Consider the following 17,109-nt stretch of genomic DNA (forward strand, 5'->3'; position numbering starts at 1 on the left):
GTCCTCAGTTCTGCTCAGATATTTTGTGTCAGTGGCAAACTGACACTTTACTAAATAATGACATCCTTAGGATCAATGCCCATTGTCTTTTCTTTTTTTCCGGAGCTGGGGACCGAACCCAGGGCCTTGTGCATGCTAGGCAAGCGCTCTACCACTGAGCTAAATCCCCAACCCCGCCACTGTTTTTTCTTGGCGGGGAGGAGGGGACCCCCTAGTATTTATTCCCTGATACAGTATGGGAGTGAGAAGGTGCCTTACACTAACAAACCCATTCCCGTCTGGCAAACGCTCTGCTCGGTTTACTGTCTCACGCATTATTATGAAAGACTCTAAGGTGCGTGTCAGCTCTTGTCTGGGCCCTTGCTCGGTAAATACAAATGATCTCAATGAAGCACTGTCTTAAGACTATTCATGAGGCTTTTGTGGCTCAGAGAGATTACGGAGCTTCTTCAGGCTCCACATGTGAATTAAGTTTTCGAGAAGCCCCACCATGTGTGTATGGAGACTCTTTCCCTTTTAGTGTTTTTCCTAAACCTCAGGGTTTAGAGACGAGCAAGGCCTAGAGGACATGTCATGAATATGTAAAACAAATTTTCTTCCTTCAGCCCTTTTTCATCTTGTTAAGAGAAGCTGTAGTTTCTGTGGTGAAACCTGGAGTTATTAAAATCAGCTTGGGTTCTGCAGACCTCATTACGCGTACAAACTGTCACAAAAGAGCAGTGCAAGTTCTCGTCTCTGGGATCCTGGACACTTCTACAGCAGCAGCTGCGGTGCTGGGCAGCACCATTCTGACAGGGGCAATCTGAAAATCACAGCATAACCGTACTCCTGCGTGTTTAACGAAAAGTGAGTCTCTCTCGTCACCAGGACCACAAAGGTGAATCTCTTCACCAGGACCACACCAGGAAGGGCTGTGTAGTCAGGAAGTAATGGGCAAGATGGTCAGTTTGTTGCTCAGGACATCAACTGACAGCAGGAGGGTCAAAACCCCTCCTCACATCACAGATATGCCCATGAGGCAACAGCAGAACAGTTTTCTGGCCTGGGCTTTGTATGGAGCAGCTAAATTCTGGATTCGATCTGGGAGGGGCACCCACTGTATCTGCGGGGCCTTGAGAATAAACCTTGGCAGCCATTTGAACATTTGCTCCCAGCTGGGGAGAATTACATTTTCAGAAGACCAAGACAAGAAGGAAGACGACCCCTAATAGCCTCCTCATCACACAGCTCAGTGTGGCTCAGGAGGACTCCACAGAACTAGATAGGCATGTCAGCTAGATTCCTGCTTGTGGTTGACCTTGAAGTTTGTGGCCTTCTAGACAGGAGGGACATTGTGAGCCTGGGGAAAGCAAAGTCTCTCCTGGAATTATTTTACTTTCTCTAAAGAAGCCAGGGTCTCGTGAATGACTTAGAAATTATTGGAGAAAAACAGTGAGCAGGGCTGTGGCCCCTGGGTGTTATTTTGTATTCCCATAGGTTTTCATGGCTCTGGATTTATGGGAAGGAAAATTATAATCCAGATTTGACAGTCTCTCCCTTCAGGAGGAAGAATTAGCCTTTTAGTTTATGTCATTGAGCAATGCCTGGGTCCACATATTTTCCACTGCAGCCGAGCAGCATTGCCAGTCTGGGAAATCTTGCCCCAGGCGTGTTTCACTTGGGGATTAAGTCACATGCACCCTATTCTTCAGTTCTTGCTACCACACTTGGGTCCCTCCCACTTCCTCCCCCTCATTTGTAAACCTCGAACCTTTTCTTCTGGTGTTGTTTTCTAAGCCAGAATTGTGCTCCTAGCTTTTATTCTTATGAAAATGGTTTCCTTGCTGCACTGCTCACAGGCTAACAGGCCATGGAACTGCCAAGGGTAGAGGCTTGTAGTTTGCAGTTCCTCTGGGTAGCTTTGAACAACCCCAGGAACAGGTGTCTCAAAAAGCCTTAACTTTTATGCTAGCCTTCATTCCTATAGAGGTCTTGGGGATTCTGTGTGTATGTGGTATATGTCTATGTGTTCATGTGTGTGTACATGTATGTGTGTGTGTGTGTGTGTGTGTGTGTGTGTGTGTGTGTGCGCGCGCGCGCGCGTGTGAGAATACATGTGGAGCCCAGAAGTCTATTTTGGGTGTCTTCCTCAATCGTTCACCTTCTTTCTTTCTTTCTTTCTTTCTTTCTTTCTTTCTCTCTCTCTCTCTCTCTCTCTCTCTCTCTCTCTCTCTCTTCCTTCCTCCCTTTCTTTCTTTCTTTCTTTCTTTCTTTCTTTCTTTCTTTCTTTCTTTCTTTCTTTCTTTCTTTTCCACTCTGTGTATATGTGTGTGCATTTATGTGTGAGCATATGCATGTGAGTACAGGTGCCCCTAGAGCACAGTGGTGTTGGATTCCCTAGGGGTGGAGTTAGCAAGTGGTTATGAGCCACCCAGTGTGGGTTTTGGGAACCTAACTTGGATCCTCTGCAAGAGAGGTATGCACACCTCCCATGAGCCATATTTCTAACACCTATTTTATATTTTGAGACAGGAATTTTGTTCTAGTTTCATTCTGTTGCTATTAGAAAACAACGACCAAAAGCAAATTGGGGAGGAAAGGTTTTATTTGACTTACACTTTCAGATCATAGCCCATTGTTGAGGGAAGTCAGGGTATGCACTCAAACAGGCAAGATGGAAGACTCTTCTTACTGGCTCGCCCTCTGGCTGGCTCACAAATGTTTTCCTATACAGCTGAGGACCACGTGCCTAGGGATGGTGATACCCATAGTTGGCTGTGACCTCTGGCATAATTCCTTATCAAGACAGCCTCCCATAGACCTACCCACAGGAGAATCCCATCTAGCCAACTCCTCAGTCATGACTCTAGTGTTCCAAGTGGACAATCAGACCTAACCAGGACAAGGTCTTTCATTGAAGAAGTGGCTAGACCAGCTGAGCATCAAGCTCCATGACCTCTGGTCTCCATCCCTCTGGTGCCATTGTGCCTGGCTGTTTTATGGGCGCCATTGTGCCTGGCTTTTTTATGGGCTTGGGGATCCAAACTCAGGTTCTCATGCTTTTGAGGCAAGAACTTTACTGATTGAACCATCCCTCTGGTCCTGAGATTCTTAACTAGGATATAATGATCTCACTACCTGGATAAAAGATAAAAAAGTTCCAGAAGAGGGCAGAGTGATGTGTTCCGGCCATGCCTTTTGACCTTGTGTCACCTTATACCTCCCTTATACCCCTGGTTTTTGTTCCCTAATGCCTTTCTTCTGCCTGGCATTGAACTATAAGTGCTATACCCAGCAGGAACTGGTACTGTTGACTGAGCCCACAGGCCCTCTGCTGGACTGGCATCCCAGTTGAAGGTCTTTAGTTGCACTTGTGACTTCAGGCTATTTTAGTGTGGCCTGTTTATTCAAAACCTTACCAAAATTGGGTCTGACTAATGGCCCTCTTCAAGTTGGATTGATCTTAGCTTGATTATGTGTTTTCTTTCTTCCTTTCCCTCAATTTCTGGATGGCTTATGTTCCAGTGACTGTGATTCGAGCCTTCCAGTGCAGTTAAGGACACAAACTATTCCCCTTAGGTAGATAAATAGAGGGTGTAATTCTGGTCAATTGCCAGACTGATCTTTTCCATCATCACTGAATGCCCTGGAAACAAACAAACAAAGGCCCAGAGATTTAGGCTTGAGGTTAAAAGGTGAAGAAACTAAACTAGTTGAGCTGAAGGATCCAGGGAACTCTGCCCTGTTTGTTCTTCATTCACTCCTTAGCATTCATTTTTAATTAGGAAGCGAACCCCAGATGGCAGGACTGATCTGCTTGTGTTGAGTGACAATGTTTAAACCAGGTTCAAGAAGGAAGAAGGATGTTCTGTCAGCCTGGTCTCTTGATCTCTGTCAAGTGTATAGATTTTGAGTTAATACCACTCGCTGTTCCCTAGGCACCCCCTTGATACCGATTTACAGTGTAACAGATTGGAATGGATAAGACAACAGGAAAACATCTTGCAATGCAACCAGAGCAAATTGTGGGTCTGGAAAGCTGGCTCCGCAGTTAAGAGGGCTCCCTGCTCTTCTTGAGGATCTGGTCCATTCCCCAGCTCCCATATTATGGTGGCTCAGAACCACCTGTAACTACGTCGGGTTTCTGGGGATCTGACATTCTCTTCCGGTCTCCATGGACACCTAAATTTACACACACACACACACACACACACACACACACACACACACACAGAGTTTTTTTTTTTTTTGGCAGGGAGAGGGATTAACTAAAAGATTGCACTGTTCCGCTCCTTCTGGGAACTTAGTTTTTTAAACCAGGTATGAAAATATTTCATGTCTGTCCACTGCCACTGATGCAAGTCATAACCGGTCAGCATCACCCACAGGGAGTGGCTGGGACAAAGAGAGGAAAACCAAATCTTATGTTCTATGATTTCTTTGACGCCAACATCTCTTCTGTATTAGCCTTGGTATTGATGTGGTTTCCTTAGAAAACATTTGTATTTTAGGTAAAATACATTGAGTTAAGATTTGAACTCTGTTTATCATTTCTCTATTAAAATATATACTTTAAAATGTTTGTACTTGAAAAATATAATCAAGATGGACTCATACTCTCTTCCGGTTTCCTATTCATTACCCAAGAGTCAACTGGTTTACAAAAATGCCATTTAAGACCTCGAAAAGCATGAACATTTTGTCCAACTGTTTGCATTATAACATTTCCTAGCACAGGGTCTGGAGAAATGACTCAGTAGTTAAGAACACTGGCTACTTTAGCAGAGGACCTGGGTTCAGTTCCCAGTACCCATATCATAGCTGACAAACACCCAGGACTTGTTTTGTGGATCTGAGCCCCTGTTCTTAAGCAACTGGTGCACATACATGTATGGAGGCAAACACTCATTCACCTAAAAGTTGATGAAAAAAATTGATTAGCCAGTGATTTAATTTCTATTGACTGTTTTACAGTTTTTATTTTTGCCAGTTTTATTGAGACCTAACTGTTGTGTGAAATTATAATAATAATAAAAAAAAGGCACTGTCCCACACTAACGCCAGCTACTCTCTGGTCCCAGCGGTCTCACTGCTTCCATGGCTAGCCCCATGTTTCGACTGCCCATATCATGGCTCTCTTGCTGTGCATTCTGCTCACATTTCCATCCACTCACCCACTGTGGTTAGCAGTCACAAATCCCTGTAACCCGGTGCAATCAAAACTCATCCCACAAAACGTCCACACGATGAACTCAGAGCCGATTGATATTGATATAAACTGCCCACCTAGATAAGACAAATTGTCCTGTAATTATCCGTCCCTTATAAGATATTCATAGCTACCTGTGGCTATTTAAAGCCACGAGGAATCTGGATCATCTTTCTCTTCTTCCATCTTCCTTCCTTCCTCTCCCCCTCTCCTATCTTTCCTGCCTCTCATAAACTCTCAGCCCACCCTCCTTTCCCACTGTCCAATCACAGGCTCCAGCCCTGGCTTTCACCTGCCCTCACCTGCTGACAGACAGCAATCTATACCTAACTGACAAGTATACATGTTCAAACACATACTCACACACATATGTATTCAGAGTGTACAATGAGATACTTTGGCATGATGGTGAAGTGAATTGCTGTAATCAATGCTGTTAGCCCTTCTGTTACCCACATAGTATATGTATGTATATGCATGTATGTATTTATAGTAAGGATACCTAAGGTTTCTTTAAGCAAATTCAGGTATATCATAGAGTAATGCTAACATGCTGTGCATTAGTAACAACAACCTAATATATGAACAACCCATACCTCTAAGACTGGGACAATGAATAAAGAAAATGTGGCCTTTACGTACGCTGAGAATCTGTTTAACCTTAAAATAGAATGAAATCATGTCATGTCTTACAGCATGATTAACCTGGAGGACATCATGCTAATGAAAAAAGTCAGGCACCGAAAGGTGACACTGTGTGATCTTGCTTACATATGAAATCTAAAAGTTGTGAGCAGAGAGAGGGATGTTTGCCAGGGGAATGGGGTGATGAGTGAGGAGTGGGGAGTGGGAGATGTTAGCCAAGGGTTTAACATGAGTTTTGCAAGATCTACTGATTTGGTGTGGACTGAGAGAGAAGTCCACATGACGTAGAGCAGCCATTGTTGAGTATTCCACTGAGGCAGCAAGCACAGGGAAGATCTTGATAACCTGGGACTCTGCTTGGCTTGGGCTATGCCCAGCTCTCTTCTAACAATGCCCTTGGTATCTTTCCTTCCTGACCTGCATGCACTGTACACATACTCCTCTCTGAACAATATACCTAGCAACCTTGGACTAGGGCACCAATACCTGTTGTCTTAGTCAGGGTTTCTATTCCTGCAAAAAACGTCATGACCAAGAAGCAAGTTGGGGAGGAAAGGGTTTATTCAGCTTACACTTGCACATTGCTGTTCATCACCAAAGGAAGTCAGGACTGGAACTCACACAGGGTAGGGATCTGGACACAAGAACCTGGAGTCAGGAGCTGATGCAATAGGCACGGGAAAAATGCTGCTTTCTAGATTGCTTCCCCTGGCTTGCTCAGCTTGCTTTCTTGTAGAACCCAGGACTACCAGCTCAGGGAAGGCACCACTTATAATGGGCCCTGCCACTCTTGATCACTTATTGAGAAGCTGCCTTCCTTACAGCTGGATCTCAGGGAGGCGTTTCCTCAAGGGAGGCTTCTTTCTCTGTGATAACTCCAGCTTGTGTCAAGTTGACACACAAAACCAGCCAGTGCACCTGCACTGGGCTAAGTGTACACTTTCTAGAAACTGTGCCAGGGTTCTCTTCCTCCTACAATAGACTTAGTTTCTGATCAGATATATTCCCAATATATGTCATGTATGAAGAATGGAAGGGGAAGGTTCTGTCTCTCCTGGGTTTGGGCTTGGCTAATCGACTGAAGATGGCATTACATTAGAACAAAGCAGACAGTAAGGCAGAGAAGGAATTAGAGGGGGTTAAAAATGAAGCTCTCTTCTCCTTCATCCACATATACTTATGGAACTAGCCTCTTGGTCTGGGCCTTTGAGGAGTTTCTGAAATTTCAGCGGGTGGTTGGCCAGGACAGGAGACACTTCATGGACCCGTGGGTCTCAGGCTCTCTAGAGCAGGGTGCGGAAATTTATCTTTCTGTCCACATCCCTTCTGTTCCTCTGAAGTTGTCCTGGAAGACAGAAGGTGCTTCATTGGTTTGGCCCATCCTCTGTTTCTTCCCTCTGCTTTGGTCTCAAAGTTCTGTGTTAGTTATGTAGTTGGGACAAGAGACCCAATGTAAAACGCCTTAAAGAGGAAAGGTTTATTTTGATTTATAATTAAGGAATGAGGTCCATCTCATGGTGGCAGGAGAATATGGATGGTCACACTGCATCCACACTCAGAGCAGAGAAAGATGAATGCTGGTGCTCAACTGGCTTTCTCCTATGCCATGCAGGACCCCAACCCCTGGGACAGTGGAACACACAGGTTTGGAGGGTCTTCCCACGTTAATTGATCAAGAAACTCCCTCACAGACATGCCAAGATGTGTGTTCCCAAAGTGAGTGCTAATTTCAAGTTTGCAAGATCCACCATCATAGCATCCTACTTCCCAAGTTGGCACACATATCTGCAGGAGCCTAGCTCCAGGGCTGTGTGGTATGCGTCTTTCAAGGACTAAGAGCTTCCTTTTCAGTCTACCCTCTGCTCTCTACCCTGCTGTCTGTCTGAGGGGTGGTCCTCCTTCTTGACTGATTGGCATTGCAGGAAGATGCACAGGCCCTGGCTCCATGAAGGGGGTGAATTTCACGTTTGGCTCCAGCCATTTGGTTCTTGCTGCTGAAGAGAGTTATCCTGCCAGATTTCAGCCATCATTTTTCATGCCTTTTCAAAAAGAAACAAACATGACAAAAATCTCCTTTCAGTTTAGACACAACACTTCACAGTGTCACTGTTAGTCTTATAGCCATATCCCGAGGGTAGCAGGGGAGTTCTGTCTCCACTACAGAGAGGATCCTCAACTGTAGTCATTCTGGTTCCATCTTTTATGTTAATTACACAATCCAATAACAACCCATATACCACACTGCATATACACACATCTCGTACACACCACACACACATACTGCATAGCATGCTACACATACAGCACCTACCTCCCACCCCTACCCCCATGGGAATAAGACCGAGAATTCTGTCTACACAATTTTCAATACTGTTTAAAGTTCACAGACACATGAGAGACTAATTAATTGTGTTAGGCAGTTTCACATATTCGGCAAACAGGTGTAAGACAGCTTTGTAACAATCATGCAAATGCTCAAGCAAAAAGAAATGAATTCACTGTTAGTAGATGCAGCACTGGCACGGCCCAGGAAGGATCCTTCTTTCTGAGGTTGGGGGTAGACACCAGGGTTTCAACCATGTCAGGCAAGTGCCCTACCACAGAACTGTATACCCTAGCCCCATTGGAGGCCTTAAAAATAAAACTAGCTTTCATCTGTATTTTAGTCTCATTTTATTTCTGACTGATCAACAACTTCCTCCATGGAAAGTATCTTTTCTTTCTAGGCTGAGGTTCAAAGAAGGGGAGAAAGCAATCATTCCTGTGCTTAGGATTTCCATTTCTATCTATGGGTATTTGTAACAATTGGGTAAATAACCTGAGCATGTAGTGAGTGCCTCGTGAGCCTCGTGGGCCTCTTGCCCTGAGTGGTATAGGCCTCTCAGAGGTCAGAGAAATGGCTGTGAGCTGTGGAGTGTGGGTGTACACAGACACTAGATGAAGGTGAGGTGAATCCCTACAGATGGCCAGGATTAGGTGACTAGATGAGGGCTGGACAGTTGAGAATGCTTACGGAAATTAGGGTTGGGGAGGGTGTGGCTTAGCTTGCCTGGAGTTGTGGCTTGTATAGGCTGTGGTTCTGTTCAGCCTATGAGGGGTGTGGTATGGGCATACATTTTTTGCAACCTATCTTTTTTTTAAAAATAAGATTTCAACCTCTCCTCTAGTCCATTACCCAGCCGAACTAGTGGAAGAGAAACGTTATTAGAATATGGGGGAAGTGGACCTGTTCAACGATAGTTTATTTTTTTTTTATCTTTGGCAGCAGTTCAGTCCCGTAGCAAACACCAAATATAACTTAGCAGCTGCAGACCAGTCCCCTAGGCAAGGCAGACAGCATACATGAACTGGCAACTAAAGACTAGTCTTTTCGGCAAGCCAACACCAGGCACGAACCAGCAGCTCTTGTTCACTGCGGCCTCTAGAGGTTGAACCCTTATTAAAAGTAGGTTGCAAAAAATTTATGCCTACAGGTGGTGTCCAATGAAGCTAAGGCATAATGGGTAACTCTGCTTTTAATGTGGTAGAGGAAATAGCAAATTCTGAGGGGTTATCAATGTTGCTTTAGGAGATTGGTAAAATGGCAGCTACTGACTCTGGGTGGTCTCCTACTGTGTTCCTTGAGGGAGTTTTCTGGTTTTGTTTCATAGCTTTCATAAGTTTGGAGGGAAAGCTGAAAGCTCAGAAGAGTCACTCAATTCTCTTCTATTAGGAAGCTTTGCAGAGTTGGTTGTGCATGTAGAGTTTGTGACTAGAGGTCCAAAGGCTTAGAAAGCAGAAAGAGCCAGGGGGAGTAGAACAACGGTTCTGGTTTGGTGAATGAGACTGGGAATGTGCTTCATGGTGAACAAGGAAAAGAATAGGCTGGAAGGTAAAGTGCTGTCGCACCCTGCTCCATGTATTTTCACTACTTGGTGCCCAAAGCACCGCAGTGAGACAAGAGGCTGGGAAGAGCAGGACGTGGCACAGGGCAAAAGGGTTAGTGTGCAACTGAGTGTACCATTAGAGGATTTCCTTGGGCCTGCCAAAAGGACTTGTAGATGCCAGTTTGTGTGTGCTGTCTGCCTGCCTAGGGGGTTGATCTGCAGCTGCTGAGTCAGGACTGAACTGCTGCCCAAGAAGATCAGTCTTGTCCCTCTACTATTGCTGAACAGGTCCACTTCCCCTATATCTTAATAACTTTTCTCTTCTACTACCTCTGCTGGGTGATGGGCTAGAAGAGAGGTTGAACATTTATTAAAAGTAGGTTGCAAAAAATTTATGCCTATAACATGGTGTCACAGATATCACCTCACCACCTTCTAGTGTACACACACATACCACAGGCTTGCACTCACGCTTGCACCCACCAGCAGCAGCAGCAGTCTTTTTCTATTTAATGTTATCTTCTTTCCAGATTCAAATGCACCCTGGGGCTGTGCACTTAGGACTCATTCAGTAGAATAGCAAGGTCACAGCAGGAGGCTGGCTTCAGCAAATACAAAGGCAGGTGTCTCTTTGCTTGTCCACCAGTGGTCCTAAGAGGGAGATTTTAAAACTACTTGACAGTTCTGGGAAGAAAAGCTTTTGCATTGCAATAAAATGTATATTTAAAATTTATCTTTCCTGTTGGTTTCCTTTGTTTTGAGACAGGTTCTTCCTGTGTGGCACAGGTTGGCCTAGAACTCTTGATCCAAGCATGCATTACCATACTTGGCTCAAATTTACTACTTAAAAATGTTTTCCTTTATTTTAATTTTATGTGTTGCCTGCATGTATATTTGTGCACCACATGCACATAATGCTCTTGGAGCTAGAAGAGAGCATCAAAATCTCTGGGAATGGAATTGCAGACATGTGAGCTGCCATGTGGCTGCTGGGAGTTGACCTGGGTCCTCTAGATGAACGAGTAGTGCTCTTAATCTCAGAGCCATGTTTCCTATCCTTCTAAAACTTTACAAACACACACACACACACACACACACACACACACACATACACACACACACACACACACCCAGAGTCATTAGTCCTAAGTATATTCACATTGTTGTGTACTAGATGTCATGGATCTTGCAAAACAGGAACAGTCCCACAAAACCCAGTCACCCAAGAGTTTTGCTTTTGTTTAAGCATGAGGGCTTTTCTAGGATGGCAGAGCAGGAAGCGCATCCCTGGACATTCTCATTCTCAGACCTTGAAGCAGGCTTATGAGTATGTGGTAGTCGGAGCTGAGAGGCCATTCAAGATCAATGTGTCCATTAGAAATTGTGCCTAGTGGACATTTTTACTACATTAATTGTGTATATGCTTGTGACCATGTACATGCTGTAGTACACATGAGGAGGCCAGAAGACAGCTTGTAAGACTACTTTCCTTCTACCCTGTAGTCTCAGGGGATTGAACTCTAGTCATGGGCTTTGCTGCAAATACCTTTGCCTACTGAGATATCTCATTGGCTGCTTAGTGGACATTAAAAAAAGTATTTTGGGTATGTGGTGGCTGAGCCCTGCCTATATTCAGGGACCTCATCCTGTGAGCCTTATTATAATGCTTCCTTGTGCTGAAGAAAGAAGCCCCCATATCTGTTTTCCAACAGGCTTCTCCTGGGCAATGACCCCAACGTAACACAACCAGTCCATATGTGAGCCTATGTTAAATCATGTGACAATCAGCGTGCAGGTGGTCTAATCCTATAAGGATGCTGGCTCTGCTACCTTATGAGGAAGTGGTGAGGTCACAGCAGGAAATCAGTAAATACAAACATAGGCTTATTTCCTTGCTAGTTTACACCAACTGTCTTCCTTAGTTCTTGCCTATGATTTGGGTCATATTCTCTGTTGTCTTGGTGTCTCCAGCTTAGATGGTCTCCGTTATGGCTTGCTGTCTCTTGTCTGGTTGTTCATGGTCACTCAGCAATTACTAGACTGTACCATCATGCACTGGGCTGCGGTTCCTCAAGGGACTGAGTCCTTCGGTGTAGGTACAACAGCCAGGCACCCTGTTCAGTCAGAACAGGACTGCCCTTACCTGACAGAACAGTGCTTATTTATCTCCACATAGCCCTGCATCTTCTCTTTGTTTGCTGGAAGGCCTTGTTGTAGATTGTGGTTCTCGGAGAAAAACAGCTACCAATTTCATCATTTTAGCTCTGCTTGCTTGCAAGCATCAATCATCATAAGGCCTGTGGACTGGTGACATTCACTCACGGAAGGAGACTGGAGAGACATTGGACCCTCACCTGAGCATCCAGCTGTTCCTACCAGCCCTGTGCAATACAATTCTGTCGTAATTGCACATGGCCTCATGGGACATAGGGAGGGGCTAGAGTACATAGGCTGGGGGTTGGGGTTTCATTTATGTTGCAAGGAGAAGCCATCATTCCTGCTGCTGAAGACCTTGCTGTGTGGTTGGAGGTTTGGAATGACATTCTAAGCACTGGGTCCATATGAGGCTGGACTTCCATGCTGTTTACCATTGTGTAACAGGCAGGAAATGATGTCAACCTGTGCCTATGACTTGGTAACAGCTCTGAAGGTCGTACCACACCCCCGCCCACCGGAGGCTCCCATTACAAGTCAGACGCCGCTGCTGGAAACACCAGGCATTCTGGCAGAATGTCTGGGAAGAGGTCTGGGTACAGAAAGGCCTTCTGGAACCTCACAAATAATGGCTGGTGCTCTGCAGCCTGTGAGCCACACGCGGCTTCTTCTGACAGACTCTCAGTTCTGGCAAACATGTTAGTCCAGGTGGGACAGAACCCTGAGCTGGCCCAGCGGCTTTCCTCATGGGTATTTAGGGAGGCTCAAGTGTTGAGTAAGCACCTACTATCTGCATGGGCTTTAGAAAGTCATAAATTAATAAAAACACACCAAGAGAAGAGGGTGAAGGGATTGAAGGTGAGAGGGAGCTATGGTGGCCAAGGCCATTATCGGGTGGGGCATTTTTAGACAGTGGTGAGTGAGCATTGTTGGAGAGATCCAGGGTTGGCAGATGGAGGGCAACACCAGAGTGTTGGGGGTGGGGAGAGCAGAGTGTTGGAGTGCAGGAAACAGCTAAGAGGAAGCTGAGGGGCTGGGGTTGATGCAGGGTCTAGAGAGCTGCCCCAGGATTGGATTTCATGCTTCCAACCAGCAGGAAATCATTGACAGTTGAAAGATGGTATATTACAATTTTTCCTTTTAGAGAGCTCCCATGGTCACTGGTTTGAGTCCAGAATGGAGCCAGGTAGGGGGTGGCAGAAGGCAGCTGGAATCTGTTCAGTCTGTACCAGGCAGTGGCAGGCAGGGCAGCATCTATGAAGCGTTAGAACTCTGGGGGTATCCTGCATGTAACCAGCAGAATTGCCCATGGTTAGAAGCAGGCTGAGAAAGAAGAGGAGCTAGGGGTCTTGTTAGGTCCCTGGTAGATACTGTTTCCAGCTTTGCAGCTGGCGAAGGGAAAAAGAGAGGTGTGGTTGGGCACAGCTGCTGGTTTATGGCTCTGTTGGTAGGTATGAGTATGGTGTTTGTATAGAAGTCTGAACTGGTAATGAACACACTTGGAGGGAAGTATGTTTCTTTCTGTCCAGCCCTGGTCCTTTTAGGCTGCTTGTCCAAACCCCATGAACTGGGTAGTCTGAGAAGCAATTGATTTTTCAACCTTCTGCAGGAAGGTTAAGGGTCCCACAGACTTGTCCTCTGATGACCACTGTTCCCTGTTTCATAGAGAACACATTTTCCCTGGGACTTCACATGACAGAAGGGTCCTTCAAGCCCTCTTTAAATGTATTTTCAATTCTCTATGTGTGTATGTGGATGGGGCTATGTACACGTGAGTGCAATTGCTTGTGGAGGCCAGAAGAGGGCATCTGATCCTCATGAAGCTGGAAGTTACAGACAGTAGCATTTGTTCATTCATTCATTTATTTAACCATTTTATTGGGCTCTTCTACTTCTACCTCCCTTCCGACGCCCCAACACTAGGTAGGAGAGAAAGAAGGTTAGAGGGGAAAGGAGGCATAGGTCTTTCAGCCAACAAAATATACTACTTCGTGTTGATTAGGGGCAGGTCCAATCTTCCAACAGGGTATCTCCAACTTCCTCTTCCCCTTTCTTTGCTCACGAACACTTGACACACCACCACAACAGCGACCTTCTTCTTTGGAGTGCCTCCTGCCCTTCTTGGGGCTCCGGCATTTGTTCCCTCTCCAGAGTCCCTAGAATGAAACTATCTGCAGCTGGCAAAAATCATGCCCCTCCTTTTAAAGCACAGGGCAATCATAGTTAATGACTGTGGACAATCCGAGGCAGTCTTATATCTCATACCTGGAATTAAAACAGGAACATATCCACATAGCATAACTGGGTTTTTCAAAGAAACCAAAATTCTCATTATGTAGTAATGAGTCAGTCACTTAATGTGGATTCTGGGAACCAAACTAGGGTCCTCTGCAAGAGTAATTGAGCTCTTAACGGCTAAGATATCTCTCCACATGCCACCTCCTCTTTAAAGAAAGGCATTAAACCCATTAATCCGGGCTCTGTCCTCCTGATCCAGTTCCCTCCCAAAGACCTCAGTTTCTAATGCTGTCAGCTCGGGAGTTGGCATTTGAACAAATAAATTTACACAACAGCACATGGAAGATTGGTTTGCATCTGGACCATATGGAGGGGAAAGCTTACAAGACAAAGAAGGACGATGTTTGCTAAAGTAAGGCAACAACAATGGAATAATGACATCCAAGTATCAACAACACTTCGTGTTTTGTATGACTCAACAGAGAAGCTACGTGTGCACTGTGAACCTCACGGTGATGGTTGGTCTTGACTGTCAACTCAGCGGGACCAAGAATCACCCAGAAGACAAACCTCTGTGTATATCTGTGAGGGGCTTTCTGGATTGCATTAAAGTGGGAAGAACCAGCCTAAATATGGGTGGCCCTATCCCATGGCATAGGTTCTTGGATCCAATGATAACATGAGCTATGTACTAGATTCATGTCTCTCTGCTCTCTCATTGTTCGTGAGGTATGGCCAGCTGCTTCAAGATCCTGCCCCAATGCCTTCCTTTCCATTATGGATTGTACCCTTGAACTGTGGGCTAAAGTTAACCTTTCCTCTCTTCAGCTTTTGTTGTCAAATGTTTTGTCCCAGCACTGAGCTGAGTAACTAATATACCCATGAATGGTTTCTTGCTTACTGGAAAACGTTATGGAATGTGTTAGTTTCTTTTCCTGTTGCTATGTTAATGAACCTTCCAAAAGCATGTTAAGGAAGGTAAGTTTAATTTAGCCTGTACTTTAGAGGACACAGTTGACCCTGCTGGGGAGGCAGGGAGGTCTGTGGCAATGCAATTTGTTCACATTTTTGCGGATCAGGAAGTAAGAAACCAGGGCAGAACTGGGACCTGCCTATAACCCACGAGGCCTGCCACTTCCTTATGACCCACTTGCTTTTCACAGCCCCACTTCCTAAATGTTCCACAACCTTCCAAACAGAGTCACTAACCAAGACACAGTGTTCCAACACATGAGCATGTGTGTGTGTGTGTGTGTGTGTGTGTGTGTGTGTTTGTGTGTGTGTGTGTGTGTGACGTATGCAGGGGAGCGTTGGGGCATTTTATATTTAAATGGCAGCACATGGTCTCCCTTCCCTGTCTTTCAGGGTCCTCATAACACTTATAAAGTTGCCTTACTCTGTCAGAACTTTAGGAAGCTTAGCACTTCTAGATTCAGGGCAGTGACTTCCATCTCTGAGGCTTTGTCCTAAGTCCTTGGAGATGCTGGCTGGTGGCAGTGTCGTGCAGCCTCAGCTCTTCTCGGAGACACTTCCTGTGAAGGCTACAGTGGCTGTCTCCTCAGATGATGGTCCTTGAACTGTCTGAGGCTTGAACCTCATGTCTACATTCTTCCTTTGTTATTTTGGGGGTGTAAGAAAACCTCTGCTTCATCGTGGTTTACATCACACCCATGTTTAAAGGACTTGGGTCTGCTTTTCTGAACTTATTCTTCTGTTGTTGCAGTTACGGTATTTCAACAAAAACATTATTTGAAAGTATTTATCATTTTAAATTGAAGTTTCTACATAAAATATAACGTATACCTCAAACAAGGGATAAATTCCAGCCCAAGGCTCAGGCTGTAGCCGAGTGTGAGACGACACAAACATGACCTTGAGCTCCTTCCCCAGGACTGAGGTGTGGAGCACATTTTGGCACGCCATGACCCTTCCTTAGGATTAAGCTCATAGTTTTTCTAACTTTCCTCTGTAGGAGTGATTAGAGCTAAATCTGTTGACAGTTCTAAAACTTCAGTGAGACTAGAATAAGGAATCTTATGCTAGAACATTCTTTAGTGCAGTTTCCCCTGCAGTTAACATTCCCTCAGACTGTTTGTCCAAGTTTCTGATGTCTATGGAAACCTCTCTTTCGAATCTGGGTGGTCAGGCCATGGGTATTGCAGAAAGAAGATCCTTAAGCATGGTGACCTCTTCCTGGCCACGTCTAAACAGTATTTCTGAGAGAATGACTGGGAGGATGTCTCAGCCTGACTGGAGGATGTTGTATGAAGTCTGCCAGCACCGAAGCCTACCGTATGCAGAGATGACTAGTTCTGCAGGAGCTCTTGTGTGAGGCGCCCTGGCCTAGGGAGGCATCTGTTGCCTGTGGGTGGAATGTGGGCAGCATCTCCTCCCAGCAGCACACTGCAGCAGGGGCACCATGAAATTGATTTGAGAAACTGAACAAAAACATTTGCTGGGTGGGTAGAGGAGATGAAGTTAACTGGTTACGGTCCTGTGATGGGTGGTTTCTGGGGATGGCGATGTCTGTAGGGCTTTGTGCTTTAAATGTCATCCTGGTGGCGTTCAGCTCTGTTTTCTGAACATGTAACCTGACTTTGAACACCGAGATAGTTTCTCAAATTACAGGTCCCCAAACTTGCTCAGAAGATAGACACATAGCTGGTATGGTGCAGCCAGCTGCATCTCCTTCTATTATTGGAGAATTTAGATGTCCCTGTTGTATTTTTGACCAAGTTATATGTCCTGAGCTATGAGGCCCACAGAAGAGAATTTTCTTTACTGACCACTCAGGGGTTCTCCACGTTGAGTGATATGACATAAACTTCTATAGGAACGTACAAGTGCTGCTCCCAGATAGGGTATCAGTAAGGGGTTTCCATCCAAGTTTACATTGGTGAACCAACGAGTTATTAGACTTGCATAGGGGGCATTCATGAAGGGCTACTTATAGGAATGTGAGTGACCTCAAAGCATCTACACCACATAAAAGTCTCAAGCATGGATGACTTCCCTGGA

The 17,109-nt window shown here is 45.3% G+C and overlaps 1 protein-coding gene across 20 annotated transcripts in view; it reads left to right on the forward strand.

Annotated features, from left to right (window-relative positions):
- Positions 1-17,109, forward strand: part of Ryr2 (ryanodine receptor 2) — a 585,615-nt gene that overhangs the window by 33,019 nt on the left and 535,487 nt on the right. The window lies entirely within an intron of this gene.

Source organism: Rattus norvegicus, chromosome 17, assembly GCF_036323735.1.
Source record: "Rattus norvegicus strain BN/NHsdMcwi chromosome 17, GRCr8, whole genome shotgun sequence".
NCBI lineage: Eukaryota > Metazoa > Chordata > Mammalia > Rodentia > Muridae > Rattus > Rattus norvegicus.